At 48.1% G+C, this 25,168-nt stretch overlaps 1 protein-coding gene across 1 annotated transcript in view; it reads right to left on the reverse strand.

Moving 5' to 3' along the window:
• Nucleotides 1–24,776, reverse strand: part of LOC120902418 (protein glass-like) — a 71,050-nt gene extending 46,274 nt beyond the window's left edge. Inside the window, exons 1-2 of the mRNA XM_040311139.1 lie at nucleotides 24,421–24,776; nucleotides 19,337–20,356 (exon numbers count right to left, since the gene is read on the reverse strand). The gene's annotated coding sequence lies outside the window, so the exon portion shown is untranslated. The remainder of the gene's footprint in view (nucleotides 1–19,336; nucleotides 20,357–24,420) is intronic.
• Between the last annotated feature and the right edge of the window lie 392 nt (nucleotides 24,777–25,168).

A 25,168-nucleotide genomic window follows, 5' to 3' on the forward strand; every position in this document is an offset into this window, starting at 1 on the left:
TTCCCTCCCCGGTCAACTCTGCAATATTGCGAAACGTCAAACCGATCCATCCGTGTTCGGGGGGAGGTCCGGGGTGGTGGTCGGAGAAAGAAAAGGTGGACCACCTGATGCACACCTCCCACCGGTTGGAGACACTTTTTTTTATGCACTCACGGCTCACGGCGGGACACTTTGGGCGGCGGGTTTGGGTTCCAAGCGGCGGAGCAGAACCGAGACATACAGAGTAATGAGTCGGTGTGTGTGTGTGTAATGTTTGCTCTCGATTTGCTTGAAACTGGTTGTTACCCCGTTTCTAACGAGAAGGTGATATAAAATTACGAGTTTTTAATTTTACGACAAGCGACAAGCGTTTAGAAGCGTGCTTTAATTGTAATGAGCATTTCAAGGAGCTGGGTGGCTGGCTGGGTGGAATGTGGCCGTGGTTCACATTACATCGTCTTTAATTGTAATTGCAAAGCATACATAACTTGTACCAAACTTGTGAAAAAATCCCATTGTATTTAACATTACTGTTGAGGGAAGAATCATGAAAGACTTAAATGAACAAAAAGCGACAAAATCCAATGTTATGTAATATCATTTTCAATCCTCTCGATTAACCTTGAAAACCCATCGAATATTGAAGGTTCCCACGGTTCATCTTCGTTTTCGGGGGTTCACCATTCACCAAAAAAAAAAAAAAAAAAAATGAAATCCTACTGAAACAAAACAGAACTCCATTGTAACCGACATCGAACCGGTGCGGGGCCAAAAAAAAGTTGACAAAATTTGCATAGTGTCAACAATTAATCATAAATTAATTCACTTCCCTTTGCCGCTTCCCTCCGTATCGTTTAATCGTATCGCATGGAATCAGCGCCGAGAGTTTTTTCTCTCTCTCTTTCGGGAAGGTGTTAATAAAATCGTCCACCACCGCACCCGCACACATTCTGCCCTTCAGGGGGGCAGATTAAACGATGCCTCAAAACCCGGTAGCCAGAGCGCAAACTTCGCACGCGGGTGTGATGTTGTGACGGGAATGGCGAGATGCAACCAAAGCTGGGGTTTAGCGAATGCACCCGGTGGCAAGCAGGCAGGCTCATCTCTTCAAACAACGATGCGAACCACGGTGTACCACAACTGGCAGGCCAGGCCGGAGCAGTTTTTGGTCAATTATAAGTTTATTATTTTAATTCGGTGGCCCAGTCCGGATCGGTGCGGAAATGACACCTCAATAAACTGCGCGCACGAACAGGGCTCACGAAGGAAGAGCCAAGGGGAGTGCATAATTATCACCTCGGGACTGTTTTTTTTTTTTTGTGTGTTCGGGAAGACCGTGAAAGTTTCCTTCTTCAAAGTGCGAAAGATGGCTCATTTATTGCATGCACGCGCGTGTATTGGTGGATGGTGCAAGCCTATTTCATGCTGGTTTGGGGCACTTAAGCAGTGCCCCCGGTGCGACTCATCTCGCGGACCGAGGAAGATGGGCTAGGTTGAAGTCAAATAATGTGAACCCATCACCCCTCGGTGGACCCCTGTGGTGTGGGGTTGTGTGTGTGTAAGTGAGGGAACAGATTAAGTGGTACAGGTTACTGCTGAAACTGATGCTTTATTCTTTCTTTTTTACAGTCAACACCGAAGCGGCAGAAGTACACGTCGGGTGTCGGTAAGAATGAGCATTTTGAGCTAATCATTCGCCCCGCGTTGGTGATGATGCTCTGATGGTGATGAAAATGAAGATGATGAGGATCGTCAAGTCATGCTCACCCCCCCAAAAGTATGCGGTATATGCGGGTCGGTCAGTTTTACGAGCGCGAATTTTGCCAGCTTGTTGCGCCTGCGAGCTTTTGTGCTGCGCGTACTGACATTACGTCCAATAAACGAGCGATGATGAGCGCGTGAGGTAAAATGCAATAAGAGCATTAAAAATGCTTAAGAGGGTTATTTTTTTTTTTTTTGGGAAGCCACAAGGGTGTCAGTTTCGGCAATGAGGTGTTCTAAACGTTCTTATTAGTTGGTAATGGGGATGTACTTATACAATAAGCACCACGCAACGGGGATGGCGTTTCTGTTTTATTGCATAGGGAACAACGACGAGTGACGGTGACCTTCTGCGTGTTTGCTCTGCGTAGGCAGGCCAGCTACGCGGATGGACCATCTATCGCGCCCCATAGGATTTGCGAAGCCGCTTGCCTGCTCCGGCGGAAAAAGTGGAGTTCCGCTCCGGTATTGGTAATAAAGTTTTATGAAAGCCAACAAATGATGACATTTATGGCGGTGGTTTAACATGCGTTTAGGACGGGGATTTTCGCACCGAGTGCAGGATTTTGATGCGGCTTTGTCTGCCTAGCTGTCGGCCGTTAGATCAGAACCTTGGCTTTAATTGAGGGTGTTAGCAAGCGGAGAGGTTGCATGTTTTCGTGCCTATTTCACAACTTATTGGTACTGTACTGGCAAACTCTTCTTCCTTGGTTCGCCATTAAATTGATACCATTTCTCTTTACAGTTACTCGCAACGATTATATGCAAATGGGAAACTAATACCAGACACGCACGCACGGCCACTATTGCTCTTTCTTCGCTCCTCGGGACGACACCTTCGACACTGGCGTTTGCGATGAAGTTATGATACGTTTGTGTACCTCCCCTAATTTTCAACTCCTACCCATTTTGGGGTTAGAAGACAAGCTCTGCATGTCGCGTCATAGACACGGTGCATGAATCCTCCCTTTTACCGCACCGCGTAATGAAGATATGCAACAAAGCGTCTAACCTTATATGTGCTGCGTCTTCGGCTGTTGCCCTTTTTTTTGTACCCACGGACTATGGGCGTACCGGGCCGAACCTTCCCTCGCGGGCACCGCACCGGATGCATCTCGAAATAAAAGAGACGCTCGGGCTTTTATTAATAGTCACCGTTTGAACCGAAGCGCGAAGGATGCGACGTTCACGCGATCAGTTTCCGCATACATGGCATGTCGCATGGCACGAAAAAAAGGGGTGTGCGTTCGATCGACAGGGCATGCCGGCACGGGGATGACAAATTTATCCACATTGTTTTATGATCCATCCATCCCCATCCGTCCCCGTGCCACAATGGCGCAATGAGCGTGCGACTATTATCGTCACGAATCGAGCTGTGTGTTTGCGTGCGATTGAGCAAACAGAAACCCCGCACAACGAATATCAATCAATTTCCTTGTTGTTTTTGAGTACCTCATCGTACCCCGCCTCATTCCACTGCGAGAAAATGAAGCGCATCGAGCACGAAACTCCTCCGCTCCGATGCGCGCATCAATTTTCATCGATGTGCGCCTCGCGATGCTGTAAATTGCTTTTATTTTCGATAGAAACAGGCAACACCTCCGCCAATAGTATTTTTGTTGTGGTTGTAATTATGCGTTCTTTCGCCCCAAGATGCTCGAGAGAAAGTAAGTCTGTGACTGTCGCAAAAGGTCAATCGCGCGCGCCTGCGCTAGTCCGTGCTGATAGTGTGGCTGCAGGTCACACAAAGGTAATGGAGGTAACGTTTGATTGAGTTTTTCTCACCTTCGCCGCCGTCGTGTGGAAAGGTTTTTTTGTCTTTTTCAAGAGATGTGGAGGAGTGTCTCTTCTATACTTTGTTAAGGGGCAAAACCGAAACGCGCGTCACATGTTGCTGCGCCACGGTACGGCCTTTTAATTTGTCGTAACCAGCATCGTCGCCGCTCCTCATGTGAAGTGTTGTTATAAGACGAAAAGTGAACAAAAAATGCTTCGAACTGTGCAATTGATATTCAGCAAAAATCAATTCCCACGAGTTTCTCATCAAAAAGGCATCGCGCTGGTAGGTGACGAAGTAAAACAGTCACAATAAATAAATTCGCAACGATTGGTTGGGGGCCGCCGTTGGGATATCCGTATGTAACCTCATAATAATCGATTATCTTGGGTTGGTGCGCAGGCATTTGTTGAATGTTGCGGAGTGAAAGATGGAGGAAAAAATGCGCCAAAAAGAACCTCTTTTGTACAAATTCCTTTCTGTCATTTTCGCAAAATCGTAAAAAAAAGAAGACTAAAAAGTAAATTTTATTGGCATACATATAAATATGATTGCTTACCCACCCGAATGCGGGCGAGAATAAATACACACTCTCAAAAAGCCCGTCAGCTTGTTCGAGCGGGACATGAAGCGCTTCACTTAACGCAGCCGAAAATGTCCCAGCCGGGCTTCCCCCCCCCTCGGTGATCTGATGATGCATCGCCACTCTGTTGACCACCAAGGGGCTGTACACATTGTGTGGGAAAAAGTATAAAACTTCATTGCTCATAAACGGATTCTCAGCCCCATTCAAAACAACATTTAGCGACACAACCATAGAGATACGCAAATTGTACAAATCGTTGTGCTTGATGTTTGAGGAGAAGGAAGCCGAAATTTAAACTCCATGACCACCGTAGACGCGGCTCGACCCCACCGTGTCGGTAAGGTCAAGCTGCGTTCGGAATGTACGTACAATATAAAGTCCACCTAACCTTGCGCGAATTTGCTGCTGCCACGGTGAGAAACGGAAAGTAATAAGCCGCGCACAGGGGCATTGATGTACCAGAATGTCCGGGCCAAACCCATCCCGAAATTGTACGAGAGCTCCCCCCTTCGCGGTAATAGAGGAAGCCACTACAGAAACCATGTCCGAAAAAGCATGATGAGGCAGCTGTTGCCACCGCCAAAATACAGCTAGAAGGCGCCGCACCCTTGTTCAAAAGACAAAAAACTGATGCCGACCCCCATTGGTTTGGGTTTTGGGGTGTGTTTTTGTGGTTGGTCCTCGAGGTCCGGAGCGGTGTCTTACGCGGAGATGTCGAGCCGTCCGACTGATGAGGTGATGAACTTAGACACCCACGCACGACGACCGTCCAAAACGCCGATCGACATTAAACGATGCGAACGAAGCCCAAGGAAAGCGCAGAAGTGGTCAGCGAGCGTGTCTTTCACTCTCGCGCCTGTTACCTAACGATACCTTGCTCCGGTCGTCGTCCAAATTCTTGACATCCTCACCACCGCTGACGTTGTCAGCTTGGGCCAAGCCCAAGCAAGATGCATGCATTCGAGCTGGCACTGGCTGGCAGCAGGTCAATCAGCCATGAAACATCCCCCTGGTATGACCTCTTCACGCGAGTTGGCGAGCGACATTTGATTAAATTAACACCGTATCGGGGCCACCTCCGAACGAGACTCCTCGGCACAGCGGCACACTCATTTGGGATGGCCCATGATGGCCCTTTTTTACCTTGCCAGTTGATGGTGACTACCCAACCACAGTGACACGATCGGTCACGATTGCGGGACCTGCACCTGGTCTGTGCGCTGGCTTGGAATGCTGTTACGGTTCTCGTTTTTTTCTGTGTGTGCAAAATTAAGCAGATCTCAAGGGAGGAGATACCAACCACGGCCCCCGACTTTTGATAGCCAGCGTGTACGTGTGTGAGGGTCAGTCATACGTCGCCTCTGAACCATGGGCAGACACCATCGCGCTGAAGCGTGCACTCGCGTGGACTCACGGCAATATGGGCAAAATAGGGCTAGGCACCGGGTCTCCAATGAACTGCGGCGATTTACATTAACATATTTCGCCTCCTCGCTGTATCGCGACGGGTGTTGTTGCGCTTGTTTTTTTTTTTTGCTCTTTGCCTTTATCTTACTGCGCATGCACCAAATCCTGCACCTAATGGGTGGGACGCGCTAGAGGGGAGAACTACAAGAAGCCGTTTGAACATCGGTATGGGCCAGCGCAAAAGGCTCGTCCAGGAGTTTCACGAGCATTGGCAGTGCCACAGTAGCCAGCCAGGGCGTATAAGTAGCGCACACACCACACACCAATAGCGCACGGGCGCGAGCGCGTTCATCAATCAAAGGTGGGCAAGACGGGGAAAAAAATCATTTACTTACAAACACACACACACACACACACACACACACTAGCTGCCACTTGAAAGTCAGCTTGAAGCTACTTGGAACTTCTGTCTCTAAAAGCTACTCTTGTAAAAAACTACTCCCGTGAGCAGAAATGTGTGAGAGGTGTATTAGGTGCGTTTTTACTTTTCGGCATGTAACCGTAGGCACACGTTATCTAAATTGAATAAAACGATACATTCCTCATCCTCCGAGTAAGGTCTGAAGGCAATGGAAAGAAGAGGAAGAAGAAGGTTGAGCAAAAAAAAAACAACCACGACCGAAACACCTAAACTGGTCCACTCACATTCCAAGCAGCACGGACCGCAACCGCCTTTGGACCACTAAGACGGCTCGCACCGACGGATCGGATTGTTAAAAAAAATGCTCCCCAGCCAGTGTCTGCTCCAGTGCCCGTTCGATATGTATACTGGCCGAGTGAGTTCGTGCAGCGGAAGGTAACCTCGGGATGGTGGATTTTTTGTGTGTATGTTGCTGTGTGTTGTTCGTGCACAGATAGGGGCGGCTGCTGTTGCTGTTGCTGCTGGAGACTCCAGAGCGCTAAGTAAGTCCTCGCTGGCAGACGCGTTTAGTTGGGGCAACGTTGGGAGTGAATATTAGAATGTAAGATGGATTTTTTACTGTTGTTGTTGTTGTTGTTTGTTGGCTGGAGCTGGTTCAGTTTCGGGGCGCTTCTGTTTTGCTGGGGGTTGCTGTCGCGCACTGGGCGTCATAATTTTAAGAGCTCGGGCATGTCATTTTAAGAGCCATTTAGGCGTATATGCGTCTGTAAAAACTGCAGAAGCCTTGAATGATAAATCTTTGCATATTAGAGAAGGGTGAGTTGTTTATTTTTTACTCTTCTACTTCTTCTTCGTCTCCTTATCCAGCCTCTTTTCTCGAGAATGTGGAGTAAAAACTGCAGTTAATGGGGAGCCGCTAGTGTTTGTAGAGATGTGTCGAAACACTGGTCGATTGTAGTTGTTGAACTCCAGCATATATTCTGAGAATTGAAGGCCATAACTTGGTGTCGAAGTATCAATTAAAGCCTTGGCTGGTTTGGACACTTTAAATTTTATTTGTAATAAGTTATCCAACATGAGATAAACTATCAGAGCATTTTACTTATTCCATCAGTTTCTCTGATGATCCATCTTACTATGAACATATGTTCAGGGGACTTAATATCAATTCAGTAGTTGAAGTACTTCATCCACTTTCATCCATTCCTTTATAATAGTGGTTTTATTAGGCTTAATGAAAACTATAAATATTCTCACAACTTACAAAACCAATACGGCTTCAGTGTGTACAATCTGTGCCCGTCGTCCTAAATCATGACCGTGAGGTCCTACACGCTGCCACAAGAAGCTGATAAATATGATAGTAATATATTGAAATGCATTCGCCACGGTGGTAGAGGTCAGCTTTGCGCCTTTGGGGTCGAGATTTTACCAGTAATCTCCTCCGATCCCTTTCCCTCTTTCGCCGTGCCTCCCGCGGTTTGGCGTCATCCAAGTACCCAACAGCGTCTGAAATAAATTCACTAATCGGGGCCCACTACACAACACCGGCGTACCTCCGCCCTAGGCTCCCGTTGCTGGTGTGGCTTGCTGTTTTGTTGCCTCGCTTACTCGCACGGAAGGGCTGGAATTTCATCGATGATCCATGCTCCGGCGTCCCTAGGACCGCTCGCGGGCGATAGTTCGGCAAGCATCGCAAAACGGTGACCGGCGGGAGACTATCGGTGCGGTATGCACGGAACCCAATTAATGGGCAAATTCCTACCGTTTCGCTACGCGGCCAAGAAGCCGCGGCCAACGGTTTAGGGCTCCGGCCCTCGTCGCTGTAGCCTCGTGCATGATTGAATGGGAGATAATTTGTAACGATATTGTGAAATGGCCAGCAAACGGTGGTGGTGGTGGCTTCTGGCACTTTGTTTGGGGGGTTTTTGCTACAGGGATCGTGCTTTTTTCACCCGTGCCATCAGAGTTTTGAATCATTTGCGTGCACATCACATCGTGGGTTGGCTATTTTTGATTGAAAAAAACAAAAAAATGTCGCCTACTTTCTCGCAAAGCATACCAAAGTGTGTTGCTGATCAAAAATTGTGTCTTTTTGCCTATTCCAGCTACTGCAAGGGGCAAAAACAGATTCGTTGTGGGTGGTCAGCAGGACATTCAGCAGGGTAGAAGATGTTAGTCTGTGGATGTGCATGGACACCACACCGACGGAATTCATCTGATAATCGGCTACCCGAACTGCATTAATGCCCTCCTGCTGCGGGAGAGGAGACAAGATGTTGCTACGCTCGTTTTCATTGAGCCATTTTGTGGTGCGATTGCATCATGCAATGCGCATACTGCATGCAGCTGGGGCGATTTAGTGGATCGGTTGCATGCAAAACCCCTCGCATGCAGAGGCGGCCCTCTGGGCGATCGATTGCGATCTTGCCTACATTAGCGGATGCAAATTTGGAAGAAATGATGCAGCAAATATTGCACCGGCTGCCGGTGCTGTATGCAAACATTGCCAGCGCGCAAACATTGCATTAGCGAGGGATGTGCGAGACGACACACAGCACAGGGAATACATAACACGGTTCGTGTGGTACTGGATTTAAAAATCATCATAATGAACTGTTCGTTTCTTCGTCCATCGTTGAAGTCTTTCGTCTGCGGATGTTCGTTGCTTTGCGAGCGAATGGCGTTTTTCTGCTTGTTGCGAGGAGTGATAACCATTAGTAAGGTTGTTAGGCCATTGTTAGCTGAGAGGTTTTGCAGGGTACGTATTTGGAGCTTCGCGAGATAGCATCGTATTTTTGTGTTATGTGGAAAGCATAGAGAAACATTAGACAGAGTGATATCCGTAAGAGATGGTTTCTTTTAAATTCAAATGATTATTTTTCTGTCCAAACATGTGTTGGTATTGAGCGAAGGAAATGCTTTCGTGTCTCATTCTCTCTACCTCACCTTCCTAGCCCACCAATCCAGTAAAGAAACCATAATTTGTAGCTAAATTAAGTATGCTTGTAATAAATTAATACGTTAAACATACGCGCGCGTATGCAGATACACACAGTGCTGTCACCAGCCGGAACAAATGGCGAACCGGCCAAGAAAGCACCAAATGCACACAGCAAACAAATGGAACTGTTTGCTATTGATAGAAAACAACCGTGCGACTGCGAGATCATTATGCCTTTTAAAGTTTGCGTACGCATTCACCCTAGCGCTCGCAAAGGCAGAGGCATAGAACGCACTCCGAAGGCTCCTGTCACACGACAGGGACACAACAGGGAGGGCTGTCTGTGGAGATAATAGCTTAGACCGCACCGGTACCGACCTCACCACACCGTTGCTATGGAAAGGATGGATTTAAATACAATGCACCCATGCCATGTGTGCGCCAATGCAAACGGGATGCGGCGCACGGAGACGACGCGTAATTAGACGTCTCGCAGCTTTTTGTTCCGAATAGAGACATCCATTAGCGAGAGAGACACAAGGCAACGGCAACGTCTATCGGTAAGTGCCATCGGGAGATGCCGGTGGTGAGGTTGTGTAACGAGGATGTATCGATCTGGTTGTTGTCGTTGCCGATGTTCGATGTCGAGCGGAATGCGTAGCGCGATGATCTCAATCGTTAGCCGGGGTAGCGGGAGAAATCGAGACCGTTTAATTGAGTAGGCTCGATACAATGTGTTCGCCGGCTTAGTGCGTAGACATTGACGATAGAAAGGTATGTAGGTTATTTAGAGCTATTACTCTGACCATTGTAAAAGAACTGAATTAATCAAGCTTTTGAATGTAAAGTCCATCATACAACAGTTTATGTGAATTGCATGAAAAACTAAACACCAATTTTCTAAGAAGTCATCCTCCAAACACCTTTTTTGTTACTGCTGCTGCTGCTAGGCTCATCTCACAAACGTTCAATTTTCCCACCGCCATCAAACGCCACGATGATAATCTCACGAACGGATCAGCAAACCTTGTGATCATCTTCACTGAGCTTTCTTCCGGAGCAAAACCAACCGATCGGCTTGGTGAAGATCCAATGTTTCCACCTCGTTTGGGACACAAGCGCTAGGCGGTCTGCTACCGAGCACAGGGTTAAGCATTTTCGGCTAAAACATCCATCAAATTGATTACACTTGTTTGGGTTTGACGAACGGACCGGAATGGGAGGGCGTTTTGTGTGGATGTTCAGCAGCCCTGTCATAAAAGCAGGAAGTATCTCTTCAATCAGTGGGCCCTGGGTTTGGAGAAGCACCCGTGCAGGAGCGTAACCACCGGTGTATGTGGGCTCATCGTTAACTCGATAAAGACTGGATTGTGTGTTGGTTTTTGTTTCTGTTTTCAATTTAGTTTTTGGTTCCCGATTAGTGGCCAAAAAAACACAAGAGGGGTACGAAGCGAGGTGAAGGAGCTACAGTAGACGAGCTAATTCTTCTCTGTTTCTTTGACGAGAGCTAGTTTTGGGTGTTGAAACCGGCTCCATGTGGTGGATAACTAGGTTTTTGGAATGTTTGATGGCGTGTTTTTCTTTTTTTTGGCAAGGCGACAAATCATCTTGATTTACCAACCGCTTAATCCGTCCATTTCCCAAGGCTGTCTACATTCGAGCGAGGTGGAAGGGAACGCCACATTCGCATCTAATAAAAGCTAACCCTCCCCACCCATTCCCAATACAAAGGCTCACACTGGGCATAGCAGTTCAGATATTAAATTAAAGATAAGTTGATTGATTAGCCAGATGATCCGTGCGTTCGGCGATCAATCGGTCTCGATCACACACAGCCACACCGGGGATGTGGCTCCATACGTTCGTCTGGGTGCGGTCTCCAAGCACACACACACACACACACACAGGCACGATAAATCAAATTGCAGTACCTAACCCCAACTCCCAGGGAATGTCCGAAACAGGAGATACGTCGTGCGGTTTGTAACCCGCGTGCGTTCGTTGCTTGTTCTGTTTTTTTTGCGCGCCCGGGCACGTTCGTGCCCCACACTAAAGCTGGTCGATAAAACTAGACCGCCGCGATTCATCCGATCCTCTGCGCTTAAATTGATTAATGGTTCGCAAAGTCTCCGGCGCAATCCCTCACGAAGGAACTAAAGGCGCTTCGCCGGAGGTTCCCGCTGGGAGAATGAATTTTGAAACCGGTGTGTGTGTGTGTTTGAGTAGCCTTTTTTTGTTTCAAACTTTTCCCCGGCAGATGTTCCTTTCCTTTCGAGATCGCTCCGTGCAATGCGTTCTTGTGTCACTGGTGTAGCTTCCTACCCTTTTCCCACAATGGTATCATGTTAATTTGATGGATTTGAGGTTTGCCTGTTTTTTGTGAGTGTCTGGATTGGCCCCATTTTGATGGAAGGTCGAGCGAAATTGTCATCCCAAAAAAATGGAGATAAAAATTAACGACAAGGCAGGCTTATGACATGGCAGCGTATTGAATTGCAGACGCAGTAAAAGCTTCCCACCCGTAATGATCGAAGCAAATCATGCCACGATGTAATAACGATGATACCGGATCGGAACAGATCACATTGCATCGGGCGGGTGAGGTTTTGATAGCTGAAAATCTGAGAAATCATCATCAAATTGGAATCGTATGACAGATTTTCAAAACACGATACTCCTCGGCAAAAGGTGAAGAGCGTACAGACGCTCACCAACAACAAAAAAGATGATTGATGTGAAGGAAATTGTGCATTAGAAATCGATGTTTGATCGGTCGAAAGCATCTTCCAGGCACAATCCGATCGTAATTTAATAGGGCCCAATACAATACGCAGTTCAATGCCCCTCACGCCCTGAAAGTATGCAAATGGTCGCTTTGGAGTTTTCTTGAGCAGATGATTGTGTTTTTTTGTTACTAAGCACCGGAAACGCTTTTTCCTTCGTTGGATGAATATCATCATTTGGGCCGTAAAGTGTGATCAACTTGTCATTTGTTCGCTATTGCAATCACCCGAGAGCTCAATAGAGAGATTCGTGTGCTCATCCGAAACGGTTTCATCGATTTCAACCTCACGCAAAACCGTTTCCCTTCACGCCCAGCGATTGATTTGGTGGTGGTGTGAAGGCTCTCAAAAAAAAAAAGTGGAATCGGTCCCGAAATCAATCCACCGCAAACGTCGGAGACATGTTCGGTTGGTGAATTTGGAGCAGCACCCGTAGCGACGTAATTCCTACCGTCGCTTAGCGCGGCCTTTCTTCTTTCGCTTGGATTTAATGAATCGAATTGCCGCCCTTCATTAAGAATGTGGCCCGTAAAGCCTGAAGCGCATCATGCAACGGTGGTCGGTGTGTCTGTCATCCGCAACCGGCCGTTGTTCGCACCCGTTACGGTCTAACTCGGGGTTGGAGGAGAGTAGGAGATATATTTTTTTAATGATGACACTTTCGATTCGACTGGATGGCTTCGCTGGACGTTCGTTGTATCGTTGTGGTCAGCTGCATAGGTAGACAATGTGCTCATGTGCCCTCGCGTCGATGAAACAACGAGTGACAAGCGAGTGAGGTAGGTACCCGACATCTACAGAGATTTCTTTTATTGTGTCAGCTCCCCCTTTTCCCCCACCGTATGTGGAAGATGTTGCATGTACAAAACGGAAAATTGATTGAAGATCTGGAGTACAAGATGGGCAAGTGTCGCCGCCAGTAGGTCAGCGTGTTACGAAACGTGTGGCGCGAAAATAAAAGTGAGTAAAATTAATGTCACTCATTGTGACCGGGGAGCGCGAAACGAGTACATCTGCATAAATGGGTAAAAGTGATATAAGGCCAGTGGATGAAACTCGCTGATAAGAGGATGGAGCCTGCCGAAGCTCTTCTTTAAAGTATTGGGCGTGATAAATCTGAGCTTTTGTTGATATGGATCTGTTTAAACAGAGCATTTATAAAGCTGCATGACTTCATTTCATACGAAATAGTCATTTGACTTTTGAAAGACACTTTCGGGTAATAACAATTGCAATATGGTATGAAACTCAGTGCCTGGATGGAATATGTCTTTTTGGATTTTATTTATTAATGTATTTTAATTTGGCAAACTATCAACAATATTTTTATTTTTGTATTTGTCTTTCAGAGGATAAAACACAAAAACAGATCATCTTAAAGACCAAACACCTTGCTATATAAACCTTGAGCGTGTCTCATCCGGTTCGAAGGACCACAAATCGCTGCAGCAAACGTTATCGGTCGATCTTTCGGTGCGCTTGAAAAGAGACCTTTAGGAGACACAAATTCGAGCAGCAGAATTAATTTGCGAGACCCGCGCGAATCTTCCTCTCCCGCAGATCGTATCGCAGTCGATAAAAAAGCACCAGCATTTTCGTACCGCAAGGTATTTTCCCATGCCCACGAAATGCCTAAGCATCGACCGCACACATTTGTCATCGATACGCGGGGCATCGGGCTAATGAAGCCATCGCGCCGCAAACAAACACACTCACGCAGCAAGAACGAGATCATTTAGCCAACGCGCGCCGAACCAACGGGCGGCTCGCTAATAGGTGCTAAATATTTCTCCACCCGAACTCAGCCCCCCCCCCCCCCCGTTTGCTCGCTCCTGCACACCCCAAAAACCACCCCGATAATTGGTGGTGGGAAAATCGGTTCCGCACTTTACCGCAGCGCCCTTCCCGTGCCCGGGTGATCGATTTTACACTTTACATCAAACAAATCGTGCGACATGGGGCGCGTATCTTGCAGTGCGAAAGAGAGAAGGCGCTTCCGCTTGTTGCCCTTCTGGGGGTGTGTGTGTGTGTGTGTTGATGTGGCAATGAAGAACGGTTTTCGTTTAGTCAACGTCACCTTGTCAGGACCGCCCCATCGTTTCCTGCCCTGGGCCTCCAGTGCGCGCTGAGCTTTGTTGTGAAAATTGAGAAGTTTATGTGAACGTACGCGAACCACTCCACAACACCGCGTAGAAAGGGCGGCGAGGAATAGCTGCTGCTGCTGCTGCTGCAGAAGCCGGCACCCATTTATCAACATCGTGCGTAATTCGCTTCTGCATTCGATTTTTGCCGAAGCGGCATCTTCATCGCGCGGGTTTTCCGGTCCTAAAGGGGTGTTTTGTTGTGTGTTTTTTGTTGATCTTCTCCCAGCTGAAGCTTCTGCTTTCTTCACTACTTATCCTCCCCCCCCCCCCCCCCAAGCAGAAGCTACCGGAAAAGGGACGATGGGATCGTACGAAAAGGGGCAGCCCCTTTATAAGAAGATTAATTTCTCGCACACAAACCCCCTCTTAAACCGGTCGGCGCAACGGCTTGTTTGTGGCGGCATCGCAAAAAACAACAGAGAACCCGATTCACAGAAAATGATGCGGATCGTGCTTTTCGGATCGCTGAACATTGAGTGCATTACTGTCGATCGATCGAGGGATTGGAAGCGGAAAATTTCACCAAACGAGAGCAGCGGCACATTCGATTTGGAAGAATCGTTCGGGGCAGAAGATTAATCCCCCAAATCCAACGGCGATCCGAGCGACGGCGGCTTCAATCGCGTTCGATGGGGTCGGTTAGTCCTTCCTTTCTGACAGCTGCCGCGCTGGACAATTTTTGACAGTGCGGAGAAAGTTCGTTCAATCGATTAAGTAACGCTTTTTTGCGGGGGGGTGGGAGAAAAATGGGAGATCAAGATGATCGTCTGGCGTGCTGTGCTTCATTTGCATCTGCTGTGTACTGCTGTTCGTGCCACAAAGTGGGCTGGAAAATAGTGTCCCCCCTTTTACGAGGGCTTCGTTTTCCATCTCTACTTACCCGCTGGTGCGGCTTGAAAGCATCGTTTGCTCCAGTTCTCATTCGGAGAGAAACCTTTCTTGATCGTGCGTTTAATTGGATTAATTTGAGTCCATCGGATTTGTGCCGACGTGTTGGCACTCGTTCCCAAAACTCAGGAAGATGGCGAACCTCGTTCATTATGCCTTGAAGCGTACCGATCGAGCCGTGTATTTTGTGTCTCCGTCCGTGAGCCAAACAACATGATCAACATCGCGCGTCTGTATCTAGTTTCAATTTTTGACTGCCCGTCCAATAGGAAGACACGAAATATGAATCTCCCCTCTTTCGGCTCGCCGAGATGCTCGATAAGGAGATATTAATTGGTGAGCAGGATTATTGTGGTTCGTAAGGCAATCATTCGAAAAGCGAGCGACACATTCCTACATATCTGTCGCCCAACCTGCCTGGGAGTCATTTGCATAAAATTATGTGGACCAATCGCCAACGAACGCGGGCGATAGAAGAGACCAGTTTTCTTCACTCGGTGGGGCGATGGGTGTAGAGCTTTTCACGGGTGGCTGGTCGCCTGTCTAGGAGTAGGATGCATCAAACGCATTAGTGAACGCTGGAGGAATAGAGCACACACGTACGCGATTGGTTCCAACATTCCCCTGGATCGCGTTCCACTAAGCTGAGCAGCAGCTGTAGCGTTTACGCGTTCCACCAATCGTCGTCGTCGTCGTTTCGGTTGATAATAAGTTGATAATAATATTCAATTTTATTCCACCGAGGCTAAGGTTGTGTTTTTTTCGGGGTGGGCGAACCAAGACATCGTCGTCTAGGAGCTTCAGTCGGTGCCGAACTCGTAAGCCTGTCGGACGACCGGACCAACCTTCACTCACTTGTCCAACGCAGCCGTCCGCAAAGCTACTTTCGAGCTACGAGTTCGCTTTCTTATTTCTTCAATCATTATTTGTTATATAAATCGCGATTTGGGGAGGAAAAAGTTGAACCTGCCAAACAGTTGGAGGAGTAAACGTTCTTCACGTTTCGCCTCCCCGAAGACGAGTTTTTCCTTCCCGGTCCCGACTGGTAGAAAACAAAAATGGCACCAATTAGGCGCGCATGGAGTCGAATCAAAATCCAAGCAATTACGCCGCCGCCGCCGTCGCTGAAATACAATTCCTTTTAGCGAGGACGAAAACTGTCGTCCATCGCGTTTGCCCGGGGTGGGGCGATGGAATGAAAAGTTGTCACCCGGCACGACCTGCGCCTGTGGTCAAGTGGTGTCCTTTCACCGCGGCGCGCTGCGGCTACAAGGAAGTCGGTTTTCGGTGTCGGAAAAGCGGCAGCAGTGGCGGGAGTTTTTGAAAGCAAATTTGTGACCGGGAGACTTATTGGAGACGTCGTCCGGATGTTACTGCGGTTTCGGGTTTTGGACATGGCGTTTTAATTTATCGTCTCCAAAAAGACTGTCCATAACCCTTCGTGGATGCGCAAACATTCCCCAAAATGTCCTTGGAGCTTTCGCAAGATTTGTTTCAACTCCAATTATTCTTGCTGAATTTGTTTCGTAAAGAGCCAATCGATCCTTTCCATTCATCGTTTTTTTTCTCCCCTTCATATTTATCTGCCTTCCAGTGCCTGTTCCAACAATCGGCAGCAGCCAATGCGCATCCCTCACAACCGCGCACATGGCGTACACTTTGCGATCGTGAATCAGTCGCGCAAGCAGAGATAAAAGTTGATGTTAATGCGGCACTGCACCATAAATATATCGGACTGATTGTTGAGCAGAAAGCAGGGGGGCGCGAACACAGGGGCGACAGATTCACAGAGAGAAAACAAGTGCGCTCTTGTTTTTTTTTGTGAACCCTTTTTCGATGCGACTCCCCCTGACAGAGGGAGCCACCGTCAGTGGTCAGCACAACAGGTCCCAAGCGTCACCTTTCACTATCGAAGCAAGGGGCCGAATTTTTATGACATTCGAAAGAAAGGGAGAGACAGACAGAAAGAGAGAGAAAGAGAGAGAGAGAAGAAAAGATACTATTCACTCTTTTTGGAGTTGGTATGTGATACGTTTGTGATAGCGCAAAGAAGGAGAAGCTCCTTGCGTGCGTATGTTATGTGCGCTGTGAAACACTGTCTCTACCCACGGCCTCCGATGTTGATAAACGGAACGGAGGGAAGTAAAGAGCGAAGACATGGAAGAAAGGAAGGGAGATGTAAAGTGAAAAACAAAAACGCCAACTTGATCGATATAAAGGATGGACACGACACTCACACACACCACGGACTGCTGGCCCTGATCGAGAGCAGATCGGGCGAAAGCGGACGATCCTCCTAAAGCTGCCTCCGTATGTGAGTGAAAGAGGTGCGCGATTGGCGGTGCGAAAGTGAACCAAGCTGTGTCTTGAACATCTTGGACGGCAAACGAATAAGAAGCAAGCAAAAAAAAAGAGCCAAATGAAACGAGAGCACACACATTCACTTGTTCGCGCAAAAAACCCACGGCGCATCGGCGTAGGTCCCGCGGTTGATGTCCGGTTGCGCCATGTCGCCGTTCCTGCTGCTGACGCGTAAATTCAAATCAAAAAGTGCGCAACTCCGGATCCACTTTTGCAGCCGCGAGCTGATCGCGTTTTTCACTCGCGCTTTTGATACCTTTCATCACCCGTTTCCCCGGGGGTCTTGTTTGGTTTGTTACCGATCGGAGGCGTACATTATCTGGGTGCGCTTGTTCGGAAGATGATTCGCCCACTGGCCCTGTGTGGATATGATCTTCTCCCGCGTCCTTTCCCGTTTGGAAAGTAGTCTAATTTATATAAGCAACCAAAGCAATGCTTTCTTTAGAGTGAAGAAAACGTACTTCAAAGAAGTCATGAGCAGTCTGAACTTGTTTGTCTTCAAGCGAACCAGATCTTGTGAGTCTCTCTCTCTCTTTAATCCAATAGCTCTAATACCTTGTGCATCATTTAATCATTGATTTGTTTTCCCCAAATCGGTTTACACCCCAGTTCAGTTTTCATTCTTGCCAACAGCCAATTAACCGACATCAATCGGCATCCCAATTTTCTGCAAAACCAAACCTACCAACAGCACGCAACCGTTTCCCCCTCCCAGTGTTCGCCAGCAATTCCACGTCTAGCACGTGCCCTCAACGCTCCGCAGCAAAGAGGGTAAGCACCGTGGGTGCTTGATGATGCCTCAACGACTACTTACTGTTTATGCTTTTGCATTCAGCAGCTAGGCTAAGTACGCCGTTGTCGGCACAAAAAGTTCTGACACGACTCGTTTTGGGGAGCTCCCCCCGTTACCGTACGTTTTGGGGAGCTTGGAGGGCTTGGAGGGCACGAGTATCGCATTCGATCTTATGCTCTCTGGCTAGGAAGCGATTGAAAAGAAAAGGCAAAAGCAGTACACGCGAGTCTAGGAAGATCGTTCTTCGGCGGTTGCTTTCCGCTCATCATCCTACACTTCAGTCTTCAAGAACGGTCGAATCATTTCCTCTATTTTCTTGCTCTATTGACTTGCCGGTTTGCAATGTGATGCGGATTATGGTTCACGTTAGGGCACGCGTTCGCCGTCTATTGTGCGCGGACGAAACATTGAAGTCGGATGCGCGCGTGCGCTCGTGTGTTGTTTGTTGCGATGCAATTATCGTTAATGAGACGGCAGACTGTTTAAGCGATTTGAATATTCGCACCTTTTAATGAGTGGAAATTGCGGAAGAATTAGCTGCTGGTGAGTTCGGAGTTTGGGATTTCTGTTTGCCTGTTTTCTGGATAATCAATGTCTTGTTTAATTAAATTTTCTGTACTTTGGTTGTAGAAGCTTTCATCTTTCTTGTCCTGAATATAAATGTGGTTATTATCTGAAGGAACTTGATTTCTTTTTTGTAAAAGTATTAAAGACATCTTGGTTGCTACAAACCCCGTCTTTCACTGCAATTGGTTTCACTTTTCAACGGTACCTTTCTTCTTCGCGTGCACTGTGCCTGTGCTCGACCCACCTTGTGACACCACATACTGCCATATCTATGGCGTCGTGTACACCCACGGGCTCCCCCATTGGAGAGGCGGGCAGCTAATGACACAAACACATGATCCCCGCAACGCTACGATCGCTTTGCCGGTGCCTAAAGCGTCCATCCCAGAGCAAGTTGGAGCAATTGTTTTAATTAAAATGTATTCGTATCGAGAGCAAATTGAAACGTGTCCTCCCACCCTGGTGTGTGTGTGTGGCTATGTGTGTGAATAGAAACGTGACGCGATAGGCTAGCCCAGTTGACAGTTTGATCACAGTACCCCAGGAATCTATGGGAGGGAGAGCAGGCGGGACAAAACGAGAGCGATCGCATCGCCATTTTTGGGAACATGGCCGCGGCCGCGCACTGTAGGAGGCAATTAGCGATCCGTGCGGCTGATATCGGAGACCCAGCGTTGTCTGGAGTTCCTTGGATGGCTTGACGGTGAAGGCATTGGACGGAGTTGAGCGAAAAGCGTCGGAGTTTTAACAACATGATGCAAAGTGAAATTGACAATTTGGATGCTAACGAAGGTTAGTTGAGTTGAGGGGAATGGAAGATTAGCGTCTAGACATGAAGACTTGCTTAGTAGTGGTCCTGGTATTGAATGCAGTTGGTCAAGAGTTGAATATCCTGACTATAATAAGCCTTTTTTTAACTCACCTCAATTCAATGTCTTTGTTTCACAATAATCAGCAACAATTCTCCGCCAAGATTAATAATCCAATTGCTCTGAACACTCACAAGCAGCACACTATTTCACATTTCCCTTGAGTAATTTGTTCAAACAACACTTCATAGCGCCACTTTGCATGCTAGCGCGACAAAAAAACACCAAAACTACCACACACGAGCTTCGGCAGAAATTACGCTGTCTGAAGCACTACCGATGCTTGTCAAAAACTTTGTTCCGGCACGTAACTCCCAGCCAGTGAGAGGACGACCACCCTCAGCGGGAAGAAGACAGCCCCAACCTTTGTACTCGCACACGGTGGGGTCTTCGATTTGGAGGGTCCTGCGACTGGGCGTCCGTCTGGATTGCTCCTAATCGAGATCGGGAGTCTTTAGGGCGCCGAGAGAGGGTACTCAAGAGATCACGGCTACAAGGATGATGCTTAGCCACGACGCCGCCCCAGACAAACAGATAATTCACTGTGCTGCTCCCCTCTTACCGCACGTTTGCTTTGGGCCGTGTTTTTTTTTTACGTAAAAGGCTACCCTTTTTTGTTTTGAGTTTCGAGGAATCAACGTGACACTTTATTTACTTGCACCAGTACATCCACCTTTCTTCGGGGCAAGGTTTGATTCCAACGCGGCCCTGGAATGGGCTTTGAATGATTCGTCTCACTGCGGCTCAGCCGGCTACGAGACCACGGCTGTCAAACCTTCAGTTGTGTGTGCGCGAGCGCGTGCGCGCGTTCCCACTTAACGGGACGAGTTGAAACACTTCACTCACTTCACTTCTGGTGTGTGCGACCTCACTTCGTGACTTTCTTCCGGTTGATTTCACCCAGACGTTGATTGTTATTTGGACACTTGACTTCACTTGAGCCGCAACAATGTTGGGCGACACTTGGGCAAGTTGTTCGACAGGATGCACACACACAGACGCACAATAAGCACAGCAAAACACACCTTCAATTCGTAACAACACAAAATTGCACTCGATTTGCACGGGACGATCTGTGAAATATATAATAACAAAAAACCCCGAAAAAACAAGGGTGTAAGAAAAGCTGGTACACGTCGCATCATCATCTTCATCTTCATCACCATTACCGCAAGGGAGATTGAAGGCCACCCGTGCAACAATGTCCTTAATCACGGAGCACGCGCGCTTTACCACCACTCTCATGCGCACACAAGGATATCAGTCACTCAAGCACGTCAGAAGCCCTTTCCCCGAGTGAAAGGACGTCCATCGGAAACATCAGAGAATGTGTCCGATGCGTTCGATAAGGGCTTGGGATGGGCTCTTTTAGTAGGTTAGCCTGCTTGCGAGCGGTTGTTGTTGGTTCAAACAAGAACATGAAAAAAGGTTCGTCGCCTGCTCTTTACCATCGTTGTTGATGTTTTTCTTTTTTTTTGTGATTTTAAAGATCGCACGGTCGCTCACGTCGCTCATACTCGGGCTTGCAAAAGTCACACGCGCACTTATTTTGACTTTCTGCTGGGGCTTTTTTTTTGCTTCTTTCCATCCCGTTGACCAGATTCTGTCGCGTAGGTAGGGCTGATGCTTGAAATTATTTATAACACTTATACAACGCTGCCGGGGCGAGGCGGGTTATTGCAGAACGGGGAAGCTGAATGTCAGCATTTATTCGGGGACGGAAAGATGGCAAAGGTCGAGCAGATGGGTACGGGATGGGCCGGCTGTGGCCGAGTGGTCGTCCTGCCAAAACGAGACGCCGGTGACACGATCCTCCGGGATGAGCGCGATGGGGGATGGGAATTTTAATGCAAACAGAGCGGTGACGCAGAAAAAAAACGCACCGCGCGGAAAGGTCAACCTCAATCTTGACGTTTTGCGCTCTATCAATCGACCTTCATGTGGTCATATTTTAGTGGACTCTGTGCGTACCCGCACACTCCACTTCACCTGGCTGTAACAGTGAATCTCTTTATTGTGCCTTCGCGCGATGCTTCTTCTTTTGCGGTGTGTGCATGCGCTGTTTTGTGGCTTTACAAAACAATTTTATTTCCAGGGCGGACGTGAGGCAATTGTTTCGCGGACGCCAGCGAGCGCAAAACTTGATCTCGATCTTTGGCCCCCGTGCGGTCGGAAACGTGCGTCAGCGTGGCGGTGGAATGCGCCGTGTTCGTCGCCTGTGCTGTGGCCCAAATCCTTTTGGAAGTGACTGCCGCGGCCGCGTGTGCTTGACTGCTATCATTTCCTTGAAGATGAGCATTTTGATGGCCGTTGTGGCACATGTGGCAGGTCACAAATATGGTGACATTGAAAGGGTAGTTACTGCAAATCTGCTTCCACGTTTATAATTAAATTCAACTCAAATAACTTGGTATTTGAGAAGTTTAATTCACTTTCTAAACAAGCCGTTTAGCTATTGCTTTTAAATTAATTATTAAATATTTTTTAAACGTGGCCGTTCCAAAGGGACACGAGTCCTTCGGCTGAGCGCTGTGTATCTTTTCGAATCACTTTAACCAACGATCATCATCGCTGCCACATAAAGGTCAGTAACGGAACTACAATCTTGTGCGCACGTTGAGTAGTAGCTTCTTGTTTTTACTGCCCTAGAGCGTGGCAACTGTTTCGCCATAAATTGCTTCAGCAACAGAAAGCAAAAAAAAAACCATCCACACTCTTCCGAAAAGGGCTCCAGAAAGACCGATGGCTTGTGACGCCGTTTTATTAAAAAAGACAGCGTCTGCCCCGTTTGTCATGGTCCCAGCCTGTTTCGCTTTTGCCCTCGCTACCTATTGTCACCCGCTGCCTTCGGGAAAAGCGACCGGGAAGGAGAGTGAGAGGATCACTTTGCCCCGAAACCGGAGGAGTCACACCATTAATTAGCATCGAGCGACAGAAGAAGGCAGCATGGTGCGCCCTGGTCCAGCTCCAACAAGAAACCACCGGTGCAAAGATTGAAAAAGTTGGGAGCAAAATGAGAGAAAAAAATCCTCCCCACACACACACACACACACGATTATGCCTCGGGAGTAATTAGCGATTGTAACCGTAATCTACGCACAAGGAGGTGGACGAGTGTAATAAATTTTTAATAATTTAATCAACCAACCCGAAAAGTTCGTCGCTTGTCCGCCGCAGTCTCCGCGGTAATTGGGCAGATCGGTTGTGTGTGTGTGTGCTTCGTACGGTTTCGTTCGGTGCACCAATCTTTTTTTGTGGTTGTTTGCGGGACTGCCGTCGGTTTTTGCATGCATTTCGATTATTTTATTTTGTGTGCCGTTTCTGTATCGGTATCGAGTGCTGTTTCGTGGATGCTGTGCGCGGCCGGCCTTTCCCTTTCCCCGGGAGTTTTGGGGCAGTTTTTGTGATGCAGTCAAGCTGGTTACAGTTACTCAAGTTGCAGTGGGATAAGGCAGGGCGGTTCTGCACAATTCTGATAGGCATCTTTGGGAAAGCATTCTTTTCTGGGAGGTTTGTTTTGTGGTTGTGCGGATAACTTTCCAGCTCGATCGAGCTCTATGCGCAACACAGCAACACGATAAGGTTCTTGTAGTGGACGCTCTTAATCACCGCCACAATCAAGCAGTGTAGCACATCAACCAATGCAAAGGGCTTACTGTTTGAGGTTTAAATTAAGGCGAAATTGTTATCTCACGGGATCTTTCTCTCTGTATATCGTTGGAGACGTTCGATTCGAATGGGGATGGCAAGGGAACTGGTTCAGCCCAGTGTGAACAAAAAGCAATAAAAATACACACACATACACATGCAATCACACTGACATCGCAAAACGCAATCGAAGAAGATAAAAACAGAAGTGTAACACGAACGACAGCATGCGGTAAACGTCTCACGGGGGCACAGGGATTGTTACACTTTTCACTTTCTGTTTCGCACGCACGCTTATCCCGTTGGGTTGGTGCAATCGAGAGCAGTGGCTGGCCGCGGCACGGCAAATCACTGTGGCGCATCCGTACGACAGGCGACCAGCAATCATTTGTCATTATCTTTAATCGCGAAACACCGAACGCGGTCTCCTGTTTTTTTTTTTTTTGCTTGCCCTCCCCTGTGTGTGTGTTTTAGGGATCGGTCCCGCGTCTTTACTTTTCATTTAATTTGCATCATTGCTCGTGTTTTTACTTGTAATGAGACACTTTTTTGCTGTTGTTTTGGTTGGTTGCAAGGCACAGACAAAATCCACCGAAGCACGATTTATTTCATTTATTTTAACTAATTTCCACTCATTTTCGCACCGCTACCTTGGTTGCCTTGCATGTAAGTTTTCATTTAAAAAAAAAAAACATTCTGCTCGCCGCGTCCTCAGCCGCGAGCTAAACTTCAGCAACACTTCCCACCCCGCTTTTAGGCACCGTCCGTTACACAAGGACCATAATTGAGGATGAGCAATTTACGATGGGCCTTCCTTCCTTCGAGAGGCGCGGGCCGTACCATCATCATCCATCACGCAATTTTTCCGGGTTTCATAGCTTCAAAGCACTGCGATTTTCTAGCGTCACTGCTTGCACCGGTTTTCAGGTTCGTCGCTTGCCTTCCATGTCACCGAGGCGAGTTTCACTTTTCTTGCACACCAAGCTACTGCACAAATATCGGAAGTGCGTGCGGAACTAGTTCACTTGGCAAACGCATGGGAAGGCGTGTAGTCGAAACGAGGGATGGCCTCGAAGGAGACACTTCCTGTCTCTGGTTTGCGAAAGGGGCACTCGGGTACGCGCGCAGCCGGTGTAAAGATATTAGTACACGGTGACGATCACTTGTCGGCGATCGGCAATTAGTCGCGCGGAGAGGCTACTGCAATCATCGCACAAACCATCGCTCATACATTCACACAACGCACCGAGCCGTGCGTACTTTTCCACGATCACACACACGAGACGGCCCAACACGGGGAAATGAGGAAATGTGACACTTAATGATTGGGTGGATAATTTTTTCGATCAATTTCAAACCCCGACACAGGATGTGGCATTGCTTGTGGGATCGTGATGACATGGTGACTTCACTTTGCTCACTAGTTTTGCCTTTGGTCTCATCATCAATGACTCACAGCACACTTTATTTAACTTAAATTAAAATTCACCTTTAAAAAACAACGTTATCCTTTTTATTTGTCACTTGAAAAAGATCATCTTTTTCGTGTATTTTTACTCGTAAAACACTACTTAAACAGGAAGCACACGATCGAAAGAACCGTCGTTTGGGCGAGCAAGAACGCGCGGGTTCGGGCCAAAACTTGGCGATCCGCACAAAACCAGCATCCGTGCTTGCTGATGACGGGCGTGTAACGCGAACACCACGAGCTTGACACGGCGACCGCGACCACGGCAACGACGGACGACGATCTGTGCGATCAGCGATCGGTGAAGGTATGCTGTGCGCGCGCGCGACGGTCTCAAGACGGGTCGTTTTTTCCGTGCGACGACTACGACGAGACGATGCGATGTGCGCTCGGTTCCGCGCCAACCAGCAGGAGGACGAACGTGTTGCCGCCTCTCGAAGATGCTGCCACCGCTGCTGGTACGGCTGCTGCACGGCGGGTGCGGCGGGTACCGGCGGGCAGGCACGGCAGCACTCTCGAGCACCACGTGGGGGCGGGACGACAAACGAAGCGCGCGCGCTCGTCCGTCCCGCTCGCATTGCTCTCGTTTCTGTGGGGAGCACCGCCGACGGTCTCGAAAATCAGAGCAAAACGAACGGATCTCGAGCGCTCGCCGATTCGGGTGGAGCGCGCCGCTCATCGGGCCGCAAAACCAGATGTGTGTGGAACCGCTCTGCTTCATCTCCGGAGAGTGTGTGGAGAGCTTTCGCAAAGAAGAACGGGTGGAACG

The sequence above is a fragment of the Anopheles arabiensis genome, chromosome 3 (genome assembly GCF_016920715.1).
Source record: "Anopheles arabiensis isolate DONGOLA chromosome 3, AaraD3, whole genome shotgun sequence".
Taxonomy (NCBI): Eukaryota; Metazoa; Arthropoda; class Insecta; order Diptera; family Culicidae; genus Anopheles; species Anopheles arabiensis.